Source organism: Meles meles, chromosome 9, assembly GCF_922984935.1.
Source record: "Meles meles chromosome 9, mMelMel3.1 paternal haplotype, whole genome shotgun sequence".
NCBI classification, from domain to species: Eukaryota; Metazoa; Chordata; class Mammalia; order Carnivora; family Mustelidae; genus Meles; species Meles meles.
In genome coordinates, this window is record NC_060074.1 from 74,447,950 (window position 1) to 74,468,468 (window position 20,519).

The 20,519-nt window shown below is 40.0% G+C and overlaps 1 protein-coding gene across 7 annotated transcripts in view; it reads left to right on the plus strand.

Annotated features, from left to right (window-relative positions):
• OSBPL6 (oxysterol binding protein like 6) overlaps window positions 1-20,519 on the plus strand; it is a 210,804-nt gene that overhangs the window by 84,526 nt on the left and 105,759 nt on the right. For all 7 annotated transcript variants that reach the window (XM_046019019.1, XM_046019015.1, XM_046019016.1 and 4 more), the window contains exon 2: window positions 10,765-10,953. The gene's annotated coding sequence lies outside the window, so the exon portion shown is untranslated. The remainder of the gene's footprint in view (window positions 1-10,764; window positions 10,954-20,519) is intronic.

The following is a 20,519-nucleotide window of genomic DNA, read 5'->3' on the forward strand; positions in this document are numbered from 1 at the left end:
TTCGGTCACTGTTTCTTTCTCCTGGTATCTGTGGGTTCTGTCTGATTTTTGCATTTTGGTCCTTGCATATTTAGAGTATAAGGCATATTAGATGTGATGATTAAAATGATCATTATAGGGGCGCCTGGGTGGCTCAGTTATTAAGCATCTGCCTTCGGCTCAGGTCATGATCCCAGGGTCCTGGGATCGAGCCCCGCATCAGGCTCCCTGCTGGGCCGGGAAGCCTGCTTCTCCCCACTTCTCTCTCTCCCACTCAGCCACAGGTGTTCCCTCTCTTCCTGTCTCTATCTCTCTGTCAAATAAATAAATAAAATCTTTAAATAAAATAGAATAAAATGATCATTATATACACAGGTCTTGAGAACTCTTTAAACAAAGCCCAGAAGCAACCAGTATTTTGAGTCTGTAGCAGAGGAAATGTGGGATTGGCTGTCTGATGATTTCTCTAACTGGAAAGTACATTATCAGTTACATGAGTAGAAGGGAAGCTTTTAATGCACCGCTGTTGGTCGCTGTTGGTGAGTCACTGGGTGGTAAATGTGAAAGGCGGTTTCTTTGCCCTAGGAGTAGCGTTAAAATTCTCATCTCTCAACTTCATGTTGTGCTATGGTGTGATTGGGCTTATGAGAATGAGCCAGATGCGGACATTACCCTCAAAGAGCCTCCCGTCTGGGAAAGAAAAGACACGTGTCTCAAGAACTCTGATCACGATGGACAGAGGAAAGTCCATGAGGTACTGAGCAAGGATTGTGAAAGTTAAGAACCTGGAGGATTCCTTCTAGCTGAGCCATAGGAAGTGGCTCCCTGTCGGGGTCCTTACCTCCCACATGGGGTGTAAAGGAAAGGAGGGATTGAGATCTTAGGGATGCGAGGGGAAGACTGTTTTAGTTAGAGGAGTCACACACAGTGGGTGAAGAGTGGGTACATCTAGGGTGAATGGCTAGGAGTTCTGTTTGGTTGAAGATTTCAAGAAGCTTGTCGCGGAAGATAAAGTCAGCTGGAGTTGGGTCACAGGGACCTTTAACAGTAGGGTAAGGAATTGGGGTTTATTTTCTGTTTTCTTCATTTCAAATTCTAACACAAGTGTGTTACTTTACAGTCTGATTATTAAGTATGAGCATTAGTAAAAAGTGAAGTATTCCTTTTGGCAGTTTGTGGGAAAATACAAAAATAATGTTAAACAGTTAAAGTGGGATGGGTCCAAATGGCTTTTCGAGGCTGAAAATTTTCCGTAGAGGCAGTGCTAAATATATCACAGAATCCTATCACTAAAGTGGAAGTCAGCTACATCCCTACAGCATGCCCTTATTTTGATTCCTTCTTAGGTTCAACAATGTTACGATCTATGTTTCATAGCAGGTGTTTTTTTGTTTGTTTGTTTTTGTTTTTGGTTGTTTTTTTTTTTTTTTTTGCCAGGTGGGTGGTGCTGAAATGCCCAATATCCCATTTCTCTGGCAAACAAGCTGGTTTGTTTGAAATATGAGTCATTAAGCTCCTTTATCTTTCCTCCCAATTTCCTACTTAGCATTTCCCCTTCATATTGGGTACTTTGTAAGCAGTGAGGTGGCTCATTGATTTGCTGACCATGAAGGAGCAGCTCTGGTCTTTTTTCTATTCAAAGGAATTATTTTAGTCTCCCTGTGATGTGCCTTGGAAATATTCTGAGCTGATATTTTAGCTATTGGAGGCTAATAGGAAAAAAATTTGAATTTTATCAGATAGGGTTGAAACACTTTTCAATTGATAAAAACGTTAGTGCAAAGGGCTATCTTTGTTAGTGTTCTCTGGTTAATTAACTCTGTTGACTAAAGCTTGAGGCTTATATGGCAAGGTCAATTAGTTTTACTCTGTGATTATCTCTCAGAATCTCTAGTCCTGGCCATTGATTTCAATAAATAATTATAATAATAGTAGTCATTTACATAGCTTTAAGTGCTATACATATAAACTTATTTAATTTTTAGAATAATCCCAAATAGTAGGTATTGTTGCTGTCTCCATCTTTATAGATCATGAAATTGAAAAGCTATGTGATTGGCCCAGGGTCCTCTTACTGGTTAGTGGCTGAGCTGGGATTTGAACGCAGGCACTTGGGATCCTGGGTCTTTACTCTTGATTTCATTAAAATCCAAGGACACCAGTAAGAATGTCCCTAGACTTAGGTAAACACTATTTGTGTCTAAACATTTACGCTATTTATTTTGTATAGCAGAAAGCTTTGATTTAAGAAATTTCAGACCAGGGGTGTCCCAGTGACTCAGTTGGTTAAGTGTCTGCCTTTGGCTCAGGTCATAACCCCAGGGTTATGAATTGGGATTCAATCAGCACAGCCCCATGGCATCACCCCAGAGTGATGGGATTGAATTCTGCATTGGGCTCCTGTTTCTTCCTCTGCTTGGTGCTCCCCTGTTTGTGCTTTCTCCTTCTCTCTGTCAAATAAATTATCAGATAAAAATCTTTTAAAAAAATTTCAGACCAGTGTTATGATATAGATACCAGAAATCTATTTAGCGTCTCTCTTGTTGCCCACAAATACATAGTTGGACACTTGGGCAAGACTTCACGGTGGTGACATTTAAGACCTGAGCCAGGACTTTGAGCATGTTCAGTGGTTCAGCAGGCAGAAAAGAGCACCAGAGGTAGAGGGAACAGTACATGCAAAAGCTCAGAGGTGGGATGGGATTTGATGTGCATGTTTGGAGGAAAGTAGGATATCCGGTGTATCTGAAACAGGGTGGAAGTCAAGCAGATGCTGTATACGGCTGCAGATTGTATCCTGCCGAAGAGTTAACATCGTCCTCGCAGATGATGAATTTCATTTTGATCAAGGACTCACAAATTTTTGTATCTGGTTTCAGAGGGTTCCCAGGTACTCTGATGCTCACCTGTAAGTCCATATGCCCCTTTTCCCCAAGCCACAGAGAATAATTAAGAATCAGGAATAAGGAGCGCCTGGGTTGCTCAGTGGGTTAAAGCCTCTGCCTTCGGCTCAGGTCATGATCCCAGGTCCTGGAATCATGCTCTGAATCAGGCTCTCTGCTCAGCCGGGAGTCCGCTTCCTCCTCTCTCTCTCTCTGCCTGCCTCTCTGCCTGCCTGTGATCTCTGTCTGTCAAATAAATAATAAAATCTTTAAAAAGAAAAAAAAGAATCAGGAATAAGACAGTCAAATATACGCTTTAAGAAAGAGGACTCTGATGGCAGTGAAAGTGCCTGTGAGGGGAGAGTGGTAGGAAGTAGAGACATCAGGAGATGGACCCATTTAACCAAGGCCAGCAATGGCCGAGAGGACTGAAGAGCAACATCAGGAAAACAACGTGGGAAAAAGAAGTGAGCAGACTTGGGGTGAGCTACATGGGAAGGTTGCAAATGAAGTGGCTAAAAGAACCTGCAATTCTCTAGCTTGGTTTAAGGATAGATAGCGATGTCACTAGTAAAAGCTGAAGACAAGAAGAGGCAAAGGTAGACAAAGGGGCAAGGGTAGAAAGGTAAGGGGCTTAATTTTTAGACCCATTGAGTTTCAGGTGCCCACGATCATTCCAATGGAAACATCCAGTGGACAGTTGGAAATGCAACCTGGAAAAGAAGTCAGCATTGGAGAGAGACTTAGCCATCTCCCTAGCGAATGGTAGGTTGAAGCCCTCCAGGTTAGGAGTTAGAGAGGGCCGCCCTGGGCAAGCAGCAGTAAGCCCGGCTGGGGAGAAGGGACTCAGGGGAGATGCAGCAGCATCAATGCACCCAAGTTTCCTGAGCTCTGGGTCTGTTCTGAACACTTCACATGCATCAGCTCGCTTAGTCCTCTGCTGCCTCCGTGAAGGAGCCACATTTTCCACGTGAGGAACCCGAGTCACCTTCAGTGGTGACTTAGTGGTGAGCACCAGTGAGCCGATGAGAGTGAATTAAGATACTTTTTGTCAATTTAAATATAGATGAGTAAGCTTTGATGACAGTATTTCCTTACTTTCCCCCCGGTTCTGTGAAGTAAATATAGTAGGATCATCAGAATTCATGAAGGAAGCATGATCAGAGACTTCCATAAATTTCCAAATTCTCTGGCTTTCTCTCACATGAATATTCTGTTAAGATTCATGCATTTCTTAATATAGTCTTATTTAATAGCTAAAGCTTTCCCCTAAGTTTTTTCTCCCCATGAATGAGCATTTGGGACATTAGTTGGAGCACTTCCTGAAATGGTTTCTTGAGTCACATTTTCATATTTCCTCTTAGAATATACATTGGACTTCCTTAGCGGTGATCTGAGATTTCACTGAACTCTACATCTCCTTTCTAAACAATCCAGACTTCTCTTGTTTACTTACATGCATCACTTCCTTAGAACCTCTCCATTTTGTTTTCCTTTTAATCACTACTCTAGCGGTAGAGATCTTCTTTGGAGACCATGTTCTCAGAGTAGCCTTTTTGGGTCTGTTCAACAGTTATGTACATTGAGGAGCAAAAAACAATGAAATCACACTAAGTTGCCATAGCTGGGTTCTCTGCTAGGAAGGGGTCAGCAAACTGTGGTCCAAGGACTGAATACGATCCTCCACTTTTTTGTAAGGAAAGTTTTGCTGGAATATAGCCATCCTCATTCATTTTGCCTCTGGCCGCTTTCCTGCTACAATGGCAGAGTTGATTAGTTACAAATGTATGACCCACAAAACCTCAAATGTTTACTAATTTGGACCTTCACAGGGAAAGTACTAATTCTTGCTTGATAGCATACTATTTTTGGAGGATCAGAATATATTTGAAGCATAAAAACTTTTTTTTTTTTTTAAGATTTATCCATTTATTTGAGAGAGAGAGAGTGAGAGAGAGTGAGCAAGTGAGGGGTGGGTCAGAGGAAGAGAGAGAATCCTGAAGCAGATTCCCTGCTGACCACAGGGCTGCGGCTCCCTCTGAGGACACCAAGAGCATGACCTGAGCCAAAATCCAGAGTTGGCCCTTAACCACCTAAGCCACCCAGGCACTCCATATAGCACTTTACAATTTTTAAATGAAATTTTATTCAACTGAATAATAGAACTGTGGAGTAGCTTCTGTAATATTTGGGGTGTTTTTTTTTTTATATAAAACAAATTGTCATAGGAATAATAAAATTGAAGACTCCTTTAAGTAATATATAATCAGTCATCCGAATTTTTGTCAGCATTGACAAAATTATTAAATTTGGAAAAAGAAATTTTCTTTGAATCCTTAATAGATGCCAGGTCCTTAATTATGCTTGGCCTTTGGGATCTGGAAAAATAGAACACTTTCCCCACCCTTGGAGAAATGCATGTCAATTTAAACCAAGTTAGATACAAACAAACAAACAAACAAATCTGGAAAAATTGGCCTAGATCATAGAAATATAACAGATTGAGAAAATGTGCTGAGTGAAATACTTCAATTTATTAACATGCTGACCATGTATTACTTCTTCAGTCATGTTTCTGAAAAAATGGTTGAGCTTTATTTCCCATTATCTTGCCAAGACAAGAAATACGTGTTGTCAAACAGGATTACATTCTGTTCTGTCAAATAGAAGTTCCTCCTGTGTCCCTCTTGGATGCCCATTCTCCCAGGTGGCTCCGCCCTCCTTTGGGGGCTGCTAATGCCTTGTGAGGTCCTCTGTTGTCTCTGGATTCTCTTTCCTCAAATTTGTTCTCCTGGATTGGCCCCATTGATGCATAATTACATGATTCCACTGCTCTGAACGCAACTCCTATTCTCTACAGCCCACCTAGTAAGATCTGGTCCTATGCTAGCATTTAAGACCTTCCACAGAAGCCTTTGTGGAAGGTCTTAAATGTTCCACCCCTCCTTTTTTTTTTGTACCCTAGACTCTGAGTACTGCTTTATCCTCTGTTGATTTTCATAAACTTTTCCTCACGGTTTGAAATGTCCTTGGTATCCATCTCTGCTTTTGTTCATTTCTTGCCTGAATCTACTCATCTTTCAGATGCCTCCTTTTGAGCAAGTTCCCCCTATCTACTTTCCACCTGCCTCAGAAATTCTAAGGTAGAATGAATATTTTCATGCCATGAATACCCATAATATATTTTCTGGTTTTGTAACTTAAAAAGATTATTCACATACTGTATCCTGTTATCTATGGCTAAGCTCTAAATTTTTTTTGAAGATTTTATTTATTTATTTATTTGACAGAGAGAGATCACAAGTAGGCAGAGAAGCAGGCAGAGGGAGAGGGGGAAGCAGGTTCCCCTCTGAGCAGAGAGCCGGATGTGGGGCTTGATCCTGGGACCCTGAGACCGTGACCTGAGCTGAAGGCAGAGCCTTAACACACTGAGTCACCCAGGTGCCCCAATTTCTTTTCTTTTTTTAAAAATTTTATTTATTTAAGTAATCTCTGACCTCATGTGGGGCTCGAACTCATGACCCAGATATCAAGAGTCCCATGCTCTTCTGATTGAGCCAGCCAGGTGCCCCTCAACTCTGAATTTCTTAAGGGAAGGAGCTTTATATTTATTGATTGTTACATTTCTATATTTCTTTAGTGTCTGGTTTTAATGTTTGGATATAATAACTGCACAATGACTTAGTGTTGAGTGGATAAATTAATTAATGCTTAATGTCAGTTGTGAAAACTGTTATGTTGTATCAGATGGTGAATTTTAACTTAATTGATATATGGTAGCACTAATGAGATTAGATAAGTTTCTGAGTTAAAAATCAGCTCTTCAGTTATTGGCAGGAAAACCACAGTAGTTGCTAGGTGAAAGTGCCTGCAGATCGTGTTTTTCATCTTTAGGAAGTTACCCCAAACAGCCTGTTTTCATAGAATGTTGGGTTGTAGCACTAAATCTATCCTCCAGGGATTTAGACAGTGTAGAAATCCTCAGTGTATTTGGGATTCTCAAAGATAAGAAGAGGAAAATCAATTTCTTGTCTTAACCTTGTTGCAAGTGAAAAAAACAAAATAGCAAAATCTTTTTACCAACTAAGATATTTAATGGTGATAGTAGACCAAGTAGACAAGATAATGAGAAAAGGTCTTATGCCATAGTTTAGGCTACAGTTTTTTGGAAAATCAATTTATGATGTTTAACCCTAAATGAAGACCATTCCATTTTTGTGAACATGATGCGGGCATTGAGTCAGCACAATGGGTCACCTAGTGTGCAGAAAATACTCAGAAACATCTCATCTCTTATTTTTGTTGTGAAATGGACTTTGCTATGTAGACTGCTAACTTTGTGTAAATACTCTTCTGCTGGTCTTTCTGTTTTTACTATTTTAAGAATCTTTATGTTAGTATGTTACAGAATGATAGAGCTCGCTTTTTCTTGTCTCCATCTTGCATTCTATGCATTAACTTAGTAGCTACAGGAGACAGTCTAGTGTTTGGTAGGATACACCATGTGCTCTGAGGGGCCTGATTAAGGAATGAGCGGAATGTGTGGGGAGTGTGCTGGACAGGAACATGGTGTATAGTGGGCAAAATTCAGACCGTGGGAGGATTAGTCACACAACTTACAGGAAAAATTCTGTTGTAAAGATAATGGATCATTTACTTCCTGAATGAGCCATTCAGACGGAACCTTTGCCAAATCACTCAACTCCCTGATAAGATTCTTCAAAGATTCCTACCCAGGTACTGGTTGGTATAGACGACTTTGTTTGAATCAGCCTTTCCACCCTTTACAATTTCTAATTTATTAATTGCTTAGGTGGAAGGTGTTGGGAAAGCTTTTTGGTCTGTAGAATATATCATTAAATTAGAACATAATTCCTTTCATGTGTTTTGATAAAAAGCAGATTAATTTTTTTAAAAAAGCATTAATTTTGATCATAGATTTAAAAAGAAACTACCTCTTCCCTTGTCTGAGTTTACTTTTAACAAGAGCTTGAAGAGTTAATCTTCAATATGTGTTGTCACAAGGAGTAATCAGACTTGAACTTTATAAGCTTAGTACCTTTGGACTTCTGCTGCACACAGTTTGTGTGTAAGGGAAAAAACCCTGTACAGTTTCTCTTAATTAAACGAAGTTTTGTTGTCACTTGGTTAGACTTCCTGGTTTCTGAACAAGACAATATATTCGCCACCTGCAAATTTGGAACTTGAATGTGATGATATAAATCTTTCTGTCCTAATCAAGTTTTTGAGGCTGAATTAAAATAATTATGCCTAATATTTCTGGCTTCAAGAACTATTAGGGATGACTGATTATATCTGAGCCACATATTGATAGAGTGCTAATTTTTAATCAGAGTACTCCCCGAAGGTTATAGAAGGCTCTCCACTTTACGGTGGTTGCTGTCATCTTGAAAGTTGCACAGAATGTCCATATGAACCTTCATTATAGTCTCAAAACAAGCCAAAAGCTTTATTCTGTGACATTGCATACATGCTGTGTAGAAAAACACGCTGTTGTGCAAAAGGAACAATAATAGATTAATTTCTTACAAATTACATACATACAAATAGAAGTGTTGTAAGTTTCACTTTTTAACTCACACTTACTGTGTGCGGGAAACCAAGGTCCAGTCTTTGCTTCTCAGACTCAGCACAGTCTGATAGAGGAGATAACAGGTGTAAGCAAGACAGCTCTATATACCAGTAGAATTGACTAAGGTATCAGGTGAGATCAGTTGCTTCTTTCTAGCAGAGAAGATCAGTGAAGGTTTTGGCGGTTGTGATTTTGAGCTAGGTTTTGAAGGACGTATAGGCAAAGGGAAAAGAGATGAACGAAGTGAAAAAATGCTCCTTGGGCTAGGCTGGCAGCAAAACACATGCAGCATCTGGGAATCCCTGAGCTATGATGAGCGAGGTTCACCTGCCTTCTTCCTTTCCTCTGCTGCTGGACTGGGGGAAACAGAGAGGAAACCATGATTTTACTCCATGGTCATCTTTTCTCTTTTACTCTCCCTCTTGCCCTTTTGGGATTGTAAGAGGTTATGGTGAGTAGGACTAGGGAGGAGGAATGGGCATGGGCGAAAAGAACCTGCAGTTTAGCATGGGGTGGCGGGGATGGGGGGGTGGGCTTTGCCATAGTTTTCTTCTTTTACTTTTTCAGTGTCCTCTCCTTTTCCAAAGCTTGGCAGAGTCCATCATAGTAAGAGCAAAGAAAAGTGAGGAGGGGATTTCCTGCAGCAGACCGTATTCATTCTCCCTACAATTATGTGGTATTAAAGAGCAGGGATTAAGTGGTGTTTGCAGGGAAAAAAAAAACAAAACAGGTGTCATGCTGAGCATACAAAAATAATCTTGATGGACCCTGACTTTAGTTCTAGGTCATCATAGCAGTCATCAATGACATTTCACTTAGGACCTATAAGATTCATGGGATTGCCTTATACCATAATAGAGGTTTTTAAAAATCCATTTTTTTGTAGAAGTGTAGGGGGTGTTAAAATACCCCCACCTTTTTTTCCTGGAAAAATGTTACTTATAGGAGCAGTCACAGCATAGGCTCCTGAGTAGGCATCAATCTTTTGCTCCTCTGTGAAGTCTTTGCCTTTCAGAATATGTATTTGTGCATTATTTTTTTTCCTTTTCCATAAGTAAAAAGAAAAACCAAAACCAAGTGAAAGAAGAGGCTTGAAAAATAATCAAACCTGGGGACTTTTAAAGCTTTTTAAAGCTACCTTGTGAATAACCAAACTTGCTAGAGAGGTTTATGCTTTGAAGGAAAAACCTGCTGTCTCATTTCAGGATCAGAGTAACCCGTTTAGCTTCTACTTTGGAGTACTTATCAGGTTTTTCTTCTTCTTCCCCCTCCTTCTCCTCTTCTCTCCCCCCCCCCCTTCTTCTTCTTTGCCTTAAAGTGAACATAGTTTATCTTCTCATAAAATATCCTTTGCCTTCTGAGAAATAATGTCAATTTGAAAACTGTATTCTTTGATAGTATAGTCAGCTTTTAAAAAAATTGTTTATTAATTTATTTGACAGAGCAAGAGAGCACAAGCAAGGGCAACAGTAGGGAGAGAGAGGGAGAAGCAGACTCCCTGACGAGCAGGAAGCTCGATTCGGGGCTCTATCCCAGGACCCTGGGATCATGACCTGAGCCAAAGGCAGACACCTAACCATATGAGCCACCCGGGTGCCCCTAGTCAGCTCTTTCTGCTGAGGATTATTCTAGGAGTTTGGCAGTTGCACTCTGTATGGCAGTTACACTCTGTATGGCACATTACAGACTACAAGTTAGTCTTTATCAGGGTACATAGTATGCTTATGTGGTGAAACTACTTTACACTTTCTGTTTTTAAAAATTAAGGTTTAGGGGCACGTAGGTGGCTCAGTCAGTTAAGCATCTGACTCTTGATCTCAGCTCAGAGCTTGATCTCATCGTGGTGAATTCAAGCCCTGCATTAGGCTCTGTGCTGGGTGTGGAGCCTACAGGAAAGATGGAAGGAAGGAGGGAAAGAAACTGGGTGTGGAGCCTACTTACATACGTACATACACACATACACACACACTAAGGTTAACATTTAATTGGAGGGTTAAACATGTTTTTGGAAAATCTGCTTTGCCCCCTTTTAGAAAATATCTGCTATATAAATTGAGCATTTTCTTAGTCCAGACTCTGGGTAAGATGTCAGTTATGAATGTTAACTGATGGCCGATGCATTCAGTGGCTACATCCTTGAGACTCCGTAAGACTGAGCAAAAGAGGTAAAAATCTGAGATCATCCCTTATGGACTTTCTCCTCAAAAGATAAACTGGAAAGAATTTTCTGATTGGACATCCGCAGCCCCCAGAGAAGCTCATGGAAGTTCTGTGGAGTTGTACTATGTGAACGTAATCTCTCTTTTTCAGGTCCGCCGCTTGCCATAAAACAGCAAGAGAAAGAAATCAAGGAGCCACTCCTGTCATCGACCAGATCACCCCAGCAGGGTCAATAGACAGACTGAGTCCCAGGGAACAGGCTGCCGGCATCTGAGGATAAACCACTTTGAACAGCTTTTACCTTAACTGACCTGGAAGACTTTGACTCCTGGTTACAAGGTGAGTTAGGAGAATACAAACTTAAGATCAGACACAGGATTAGATTAGGCAGTGCTTAACAGCAAAAGATTAATGAGATGTTAAGAAATCACAGGAAGATGTTTCTTTATACATTCTTTTCTGTGTCTATGAGACCGCAAAGTAGTATATAATAATCCTGGTTATGTTTAGGCATCTTCATAAAAAGTTCTGCTGGATTTTTTTTTTTTTTTTTTAAGGCTAGGAAGTAGAAAACCATGCCAAAAGATTTGTTAACCTTTTTCTATGTGTAGTCTGACATCATGTGGAAATAAGACATCGCCCTTCCCTTCTGGGGTAAAAAGGCTGCAGATAAGCCTACAAAATGAAATGTTAACCCTGCTTGATTATTTACGTATATGCACATAGGAGCCTGCATACACATTTCTTAAAATGTATCCTTTTTTAAATAATTTTCTTAGAAAACCAGTGGTTGATTTTCTTCTTTTCCCAAGAGACTGAAATAACTAATCAGATATCAGCAATGCTTACTATGGTGGGGGGGGGGCTCCTTGTCATCTTTGGTATTTGTGGTTATTATTTTCAGGGCCACTTCATATATGCTGCGTGATATCTTAGGCTCAGTGACTTCGATCTTCACAATTCAGACGCATTCCTCCCAGTTAACACAAAGCTTTCTACTGTCTTGAGGTCAGTGATGCCCAGAGCGGGAGAGTATACCAGCAGAGTTCTTGGGGGCTCTCGCAAGCTGTGTGTCCTCTACTCAAACTCTTATTTGCTCTGGAGCACAGGGGTGGTTGTGGTGTTAATTTAGACATCTGTAATTTGGGAAACACCTCAAATCTTCTGATACTGCTCCTACCCTTTCCTTGCATGGACTGGTTCCTCTTGGTAGAGCAGAAACCAAGGCTTAACACTTTAGTGTAATCACAGTTACGTGAGAAGCTTTCTGTTTATTACTGCATTATTTAAAATTATATTTTAGAGCAGAGCTTGCCAATCAGCAGCCCATAGGTCAAATATTAGACAATAATCTTTTAACCTGTAAACATTTTCCTTTTTAAAATTGAGTTAATTCCCAATATTGGACAATCTAGAAACATCACAGAAAAAATCAGATACCTGGCTTCTCTTGGAAGATTAAAAATCTGGTCTTATTACTATTCTAAGGACTGAAGTTTGCTAAGCTTTACCATTCCCTGAGTATTTAATGCACCCGGCCTTACAGATTATGTGTCTGTAAGTTATGTGTCTTGGTGCCTGTAGGCGTTTGCCATCAAGTCTTCTGCTTTGGGCGTCAGTTTCTTCTCCTCTCCTTTCATGACGTCACTTCCATGTACTTTACACATAACACAGTTAGTCTTCATTCTTGTTTGTCATTTTATTACTTTATATGAAAGGTGTGTGTTTGGAAAGTGATGCTTTTCTGAGGTTAAGCTGACCCCTCTGAGACTGGCCTCTGAAGAAGGAAGACTTTTCCAAAATCTGAATGGTCCATTGTTCTTAGTTTGGAAATCTGATTTTCATAGTGATGAGGTTTCCAGACCTCAAGGTTGTCATTTCAGAGTGATAGTGTGTGACCCCAGAGTCCAGCACCTGATCTTACTGTTTTCGTCCTTGGGAGGCAAAACCGATTCATTGATTTTACCTCTTTTTGAATGATCCCATGGAGATTGGAGTCCATCACTAGCCCCCGACTCAGTCTGGACACCAGAGTGATTCAGTGAACAGCGTGCTGTGCCATCTACACGTGTAGAACTTTTGACATTGAGAAACCTTGCCGTCAGAATCAGGTGTACCTTCCAGCACAGTGGTTGTAGTCAAATCACAAAGTGTCTCCTTCTGCATCTTCAGTCGCTGTATATTGTTGGAAGCTGAACTCTTTACGGGGATGTTCCTTTTGATTTGATATTGAATCCAACTTTTATACAGTCATAAAGAACTTTAACCACAAAAGCATTTCAAATCATAGGGGCCTTTTCTGTCTACATTAGCTAAACCCAGACATGAATTATTCGATCAGAGTTTGCAGCTAGAGGAAACTGACTCAACCCCAAAGAGCAGTTCTAATCCCAACGACTCATTTACCTTTGAGTGGATAGTGCCTGTTACTTTAAGTGGAGTTTAGGTCTCAGGATATCCATTTTTAATGTTGAAGCAGACAGGACAGAAGGCTGGCTGGTCTGGATGTTTATTTCAGGTGGTTTAGGGTCCTGGCTGCATTACTCCGTTCTGTCTCAGGTAATCTCCTAGGCCAGTATTGCTTAGGATCTCTTGATGCTTGACCACAAACAGAGATGAAATGTACATGAGTCCCTATGACCATCAGGTTTAATTTCATGGAAATAAAGTAAATGGAAATTTGTTCCCATACACATTAGCTGAGTTGTGAGTTGACCACGAGACAGAAGTTAAACTCTTCTTTTTTCTTTTTTTTAAAGATTTTATGTATTTGTTTGAGAAAGAGAGAGAGGGAGAGAGAGGGAGAGCATGAGAGGAGAGAGGTCAGCAGGAGAAGCAGACTCCCCGCTGAGTAGGGAGCCCGATGCGGGACTCGATCCCAGGACTCCAGGACCAGGACCTGAGCCAAAGGTAGTCGCCTAACCAACTGAGCCACCCAGGCACCCCTAAACTTTTCTTTAAAAGGAAAATGGAAGCGTCTCATTTCCTTTATGAAATGTGTATATTTGTATTGTTCTTTCAACATAGGAATTAGTTTGTATGCATGTATACTCAGGGAATATTTCAGAAAGCCCCTTTTATCTCATTTTCTTGAAGTTCTGTTATTACCTCCTCATTCCCTTTTTCTTAACCAGGACTGACAAAATGGGGTAGGGAGTGGTTCAAAGCCGTTATGGACGTATAAAACAGGTTGGAATGTCATGAAAAAGGTAAACTCAGTAAATCAGCTAACCAGTCTGCAAATATAACAAGGATAGGGGAGAAACTCTTTGCTGATGTTTGCTCCCTTTTATCTGCTTTGAGGATTGTGAGACTCCTCCCTTAAGTAGTGGAAATGGAGGCGATATCCGGTGAGAATTGGTAATACCAGTGTCATTTCACCTGCCCCTTTCTTCCTCTCCCGGGCTTCTCCTCCTCTTCTGTCCCTCAGGTTGAAGGAGGTCTCTTCTGCACAACAGGCATCTAATTCTAAAGAGCTGAAGGGGCCCGGGGGAAGGTAGCAGGCGGGTAGCCAGGTCTTTTCTACAGGGAAGCGGAATGAGAGTACCTCAAAATTTCCTTCTCACTCCATTGAGAAGAGTGGAAACAAATGACCAGGGAAGAGTCTCTATCCAGGGATAAAAGCTGTGCTCAGACCAGTTGATTCCCTGTGCACTGTCTTTCTCATTCTGGTAGGTGAGGTTTTGGAAAAACGGTCACCCCCAAATCTGAAAAATTTAGACCAGCTTTGAAAAGTAAATTGTGCATTAGATACATATCCGGTAAAATTGGAATGGGGAGGGCACGTTTTGCATGGAGCACTGGGTGTTGTGCAAAAAGAATGAATACTGTTACGCTGAAAAAATAAATAAAATGAGAAAAAAAAAAAAAAATTGGAATGAAGGAGTAAGTGGGGAAGAAAACAAGTATGCTTTAATATTGTAGGTTTCATAAGTGATTAGTAGGGAAGAAGGAAATTTTGATTTATTTAAGATTCTTTTTGTCTTTTGCTGCTTTTTTCTCTACTTTAAAAAAAAATACCTTTCATTTAGAAAAATTTCAGACTCTACAAAAGTAAAGAGAGTAAACTGTATAGTGAATTTCCCATACACCCATACCCAGATCCATTTATCCCTCCTCCCTTTTATTCTGAGGTGAAGTAGACATCGGGATGCCTGGGTGGCTCAGTGGGTTAAAGCTTCTGCCTTCAGCTCAAGCCATGATCCCAGAGTCCTGGGATCGAGCCCCACATCAGGCTCCCTGCTCAGTGGGGACCCTGCTTCCCTCTCTCTCTCTGCCTGCAACTCCCCCTGCTTGTGCTTGTGCGCGTGCTCTCTCTCTCTCAGTCTGACAAATCAAATAAACAAACAAACAAACAAATAAATAAATAAGATCTTTAGAATAGATGTCATGTATTTGGATCAACTAGTATTTGACCCTGAAATATAGTCATCCAGGAAAAGCAGAGTATGAGCTTAAAATTAACTTTTTGACAGACAGTTTCAGAATTAGTGCTTTAGTTTCTTTAAAGGGTGATCAAAGATATTTCTTTGTGTGGTTTCTTTTTTTTTTTTTTTAGGGCAAGAGTCTCCTTTTTCCTTGAGTATCATCATAAATTCATAGATTTAAAAATACTTATGTTTCTAATTAATTGCAGTGAACTCCCCCCCTCCCAGATCCTCAAGTAATACCTTTTTTGTTCATTGGGATTCCCTTCAAATTGGCTCCTATGTATACATACAGAAGAGAGAGCCTATCATAAAATTATCCCCATGAATTTTCACCAACTGACCATTTCCATATTATTAGCAACCAGATCAAGATAGAGAACATCCTGGAAGCACTCCTGTCCCATTAATTTCTTGACGCTGCTTTTCTGTACCAAGAGAGTACCCCAAGCTCCTCTTGTACATTTCCTACCCCAGTCTAAGTACCAGCCATTCCAAGAAACCCTCGTTCTTTTAAGTAGTTAATGGAATTCAGAAACTAGAGTCTGAGTGTTAAAGAGGGCTCATTCTTACAGATTTTCACTGTTTCTTGGCTTTTTCAAGGGAAGGGTAGAAACGATATATATTTAAAAATAAAACATACGAGTTCATACTGACTTTTTTCAAGTTAACTTTATGGCGTTTTAATATTATTTGATTTTATATCTGTATCTCTTTTCACTTACACTGAAAATCTTGGTTCAAAGTAAGATTACAAATTTACTTGCTTTATTCTTTAAGTACATAAAATAGTTTCAAATGAATAAGCTCAGCATGACTACTACTTATTATGACTTTATTTTTATGCAGAAAAAAGATACAGAGTTTTTTTAATCTTTTATTATCATTAGTTTTGGTCTTTCAAAATTTATGTGTGATGTTAGAAAATTTTTTCTTCAACTCCGTTTTTAGTATCAATGTTGATATGTTTCTTGGCAGTGAAATTCAGTCTATTCACTGTTTAGTTCACCAGATATTTTGAGTTATTTGCCACTCAGTACATCATAAGCAGGAGATGGTCCAGAAGCGACAGTGGGATTATTGTCCTCTTTGGATGGGGGATGGGTTTGTGCTGCATTAGATGTATTTATTAGTGTCTACCCTTCCTCAACAGTGCGGGTCCAGAGATAGAAGAAAAACATTCTAAATGAAGTAAAGAGCCTGAAAGTGCCCCATTCTTGTCTTCTTGCTTCTTTTTATTTGATAAACGGATATTTGACTGATCTGTATCTTGGAATGCCCTTTTCCCCCCTAGGTTGGTCAAGTGATCAAGAGCTTTGATTTTGAACATATTTTCTAATATTTGATCCTGGGATCAATGCAAGTGCTCATAGAGAATATGGGGATAGGTAGTCTCTCCTGCCTCCCTCCCTTCCATACTTCTTCCTGCCAGACATCTATCCTTCCTTTCTTTCTCCTCCACCCAGGTGATTCCTGGACCCAGAGCTGCGGGCTGAGCAAGGGAGGGAAGAAGGAGAGCTACATCACTCCCTGTTTTGTCTTTTAAGCTTTTCACTTTTCTCCTCAAAATGTCTTATTTCCAAACCACTGCCATAAGGTTAGAATCCAGTATTTGAGTTCTTTCAAATAAACTTTTACATACAGAAGGATAATTAAGACTGTAATTAATCTAACTTTGAGGTTGATTTAAAATTTTTCTTGATTGACTTTTCATGCCAGAATGATGTGGATGAATAATGCTAGGAAGAACTGTGTGTCGTGGACCAATGAGACACTTCTTTTATTTATTTTAAATTTATTTTAATTCTAGTATAGCTAACGTAGAGTGTTCTATTAATTTCAGGTGTAGCAATGAGACACTTGTACTTTGAAAAGTTTGGCTTTCAGAGAACAAGGATGTATCAGGAGTAATAATTCTAAACTTTGCCGCAGTAGGAAGTGATTTCGAAGGTGATGGACTAACACACAGGCTCCCTGAAACTTCACGGTGTATGGCTGGTTTTTAAAATAAATTTTTATTTATTAGTATCTTTTCATTATGTTCAGTTAGCCAACATAGAGTACATCATTAGTGTTTGACGTAGTGTTCAACGACTCATTAGTCGTGTATAACACTCAGTGCTCCTGGGTGTTAACGATGGTGGTAGACTTTTAAGGTTTGAGGTTTCAGAAACAATGACAACTGGAATGTATGTGTGTTTTATCCTGTGCCTTGTGCAGTCCTGCTGGGTCTGCAGTGTTCACTCATTTATGGAGGCGTTTGTTCATTCATCCAGTCATCCTTCTAGCAAAGTCTCTTGAGCATCTGTCCCCTCAGAATATACCAGTCACTATTTTGGGCCCAAGGATTATAATAAGGAGAGCAGGAATCATAACTGGTAAAGTGTCTGGGGAGAGATAATATGCTAATAAACAAATGAACCCAACTATTGGGTGAGAGAAGTGTTGTGAAGGAAATGAAAAGAATATTGTGCTAGAAAGTGACAGAGATGGTGTCTCTTTTGAGGTGACATGAGGTGAGAACTGAAGGCTAGTGTGCTGACTACATTTTCATGTTCAGAGTACTGAATTTGAGAGCACTGGACAGTTTATTCAAACAATACCTACAAATTTGGCATGTGAATTTATTTCCAAATGTCTCTCTCTTTTTTTTTTTTTTTAGTTGGGACTTTAAGGTTAAAATCTCTTGTGTTGTCAGCTTCTAAAAATTGGAGGAAGTCCTTGGGGAAGAGTAAATGGGAACTTGGCTGTGGTGTATTTGTAACTCCTCTGCAAATCTCGAATTATTCCAAAATAAAACACTTAAAAGAAAGAACTGGTGAAGAAATACCAAAGTTTATAGTAAATCAACTACAGTGTTTCTTAGATTTGCAAAGATGACGTTGCCAGTTTTCCACAGGAAGAGACTGTGGGGAGGCTGGCGCATGTTGAGAATTTATTACTTAAATGCTCTTGTACTTGGCCCATCACTCATTTTTGGATTTGCCCGATTTTCTCCTTTTTTAAGTCTTCATTTTAGCTTATTAGATGTCAGAAATGTAACAAAACTTACAATAAAGTTAATTGGTGTTTTTTCTTTTTTCTTTCTGTAATTTATGCATTTCTTTTTTCTTTTTTTTTTTTTTTTAAGATTTTGTTCATTTATCTGACAGAGAGAGATCATAAGAAGGCAGAGAGGCAGGCAGAGAGAGAGAGAGGAAGGGAAGCAAGCTCCCCGCTGAGCAGAGAGCCCGATGTGGGGCTTGATCCCAGGACCCTGAGATCATGACCTGAGCTGAAGGCAGAGGCTTTAACCCATTGAGCCACCCAGGCGCCCCTATGCATTTCTTGAAATACTCTTGGACTACTTAGGATGTTATCTTTCAGGTGAACAGGAGCGAAACTTTTTCACACGGAGCTTTTTAATGAACTGGCCTCTTGGATAAAAGTTTGCCCCTGTCAAAGCAATCTTCTCTGCCCTTTATCTTATTAGTATTTTTTAATTCATGTATTTCCAAACATATAGCATCTTCTTTTACATATTGGGGTGATAGGGAAATCTGAAGTTCACAAGAAGGCCTTAAATTCAAAATCTTCTTTGTGAATGCTTTTGCCAACTATTGTGTGGATTAACAGACCTGCCATGGGAAGCTGTTCGGGAGTCTGCAGTCTTTAAAAGTACTGTGCAGTGTCTGGTCCTGAGAATGCTTCCTAATCATCCATCACCTAGTTCAAGCATTAGCAAGTTATAGCCCATGGAACAAATCTGGCTTGCAAGCCCGGCCTTAGAAAGTAAGTTTTAGCAGGACATAGCCATGCTTATTCACATGTGTAGTTTCTGTGGCTGCTTTTCCACTACAATGACAGTGTTCAGTAGCTGCGGAGAGACGGTATGGCTTGTAAAGCCTAAAATATTTTCTCTGGCCCTTGGTGTAAAAAGTTTGCTTACCTCTGGTGGAGTCAGACGGTGACCGGGTGATCTCTGTCCATTTCTGAATCTGGGAGCCCAAAAATGTTGTAGTCGCAAGCATTAGTAGACAATAGGGTCCCGCTGGTTCATGGTAGAGCTCTGCTTTATCTTCTTTTTTATTTATAAATGGAGATACTGTGTGTGTGTAGTAAAAATAGTTTTTCGTAAGCTTGCTAAAGTTTTCAGTAATGATTTTAGTAGTATGAAGGCCATTTATATGAATGTGAAATGCTAAACATTTCAGCTATCACTTGAAATTCTTATAATTTTTTTAATTTCTGAGGGAATATGTTTATAGTTCCTTTATTTTTGAGGATTCAGATCTATTACTTGGGAGTGACTCTGTGTCACATTTTATTATTATTCCCTAGTGCTAGTGTTAGGTTAGTACAGAACAAGGTTGGGTGGGCAGTCCTTGACACCTACTGCCCAGAGTCAGGCTTGTTGAAACATGGCCTCACAGGTTTTGACCCGCTAGTATGGGTAAGCTCAAGAATTTGCATTTGAAACAAGTTCCCAGGTGGCATGTTGGTCCTGGGACCACCTTCCAAAACCTCTCTAGCAGATGGCTAGTGTCAGCATTTTCGGGGCTTTGGATTTGGGGAAGAGTAGCTTTTTTCATCTCGGCTCAGTATCAAGTGATATATTAAAACTTCCTTTGAATTCCTTAAACTTCCACTCATCATCTTTGTGACAGGACTCATCAATGAACCAGATACCATTTTACTACCTTTATGTTTTCTAGTCCCAAACTTCTGTTGCTATTGCTGCCTGTCCTCACAATTCTTGGGCTTTGCTTTCGAAAGGAACAGGGTGGCGTGCCTGCGTGGTTCAGTTGGTTAAGTGTCAGATTCTCGATTTTGGCTCAGGTAATGATCTCAGGGTCATGAGATCAAGCCCCACGTCCGGCTCCATGCTTAGCGTACAATCTACTTGAGATTCTCTTTCCCTCTGTGCCCTGCCTGCCTCCATATTCTTTCTCTCTCTTGCTGTCAAATAAATAAATAAATCCTAAAAAAAAAAAAGTCCCTTTACTGTTGTTTTCAGTGGAGTTTGAGGGTAAAATAGATCCTGTATACAGTCTTTGAGCTTTATCCCAATATGTGTGTTTTTTTTTTTTTTTTTAAGATTTATTTATTTGAAATAGAGTGCATGGGGAAGGGGCCGAGAGAGAGAAAGAGAGAGTCTTAGTAGACTCCTTGCTGAGCTCAGACCCCTCCAGTGTAGGGGGTGGGGGGCTCCATTTCCTGTTCTGAGATCACCACCTGAGCTGAAACCAAGAGGTGGATGCTTTAAATATATCACCCACGGTGTGTATTTTAAAGTACCTCTTTCTTTCTTGATTCCTGTAAAATCCCATGACGTCAGTTGGGCACTGAAGTATCTTCCCTGCATAAAGGAAACAAAGGTCCTGAAGCGCAAGATCTTGTGATCTGCTGGAAAAGGAAGGCTCAAGCATAGACTTTGTGCCATCCATTTGTGTTGTTGTTGTTAACTATAACATATCGTGCATTAGATACTATCCAGAC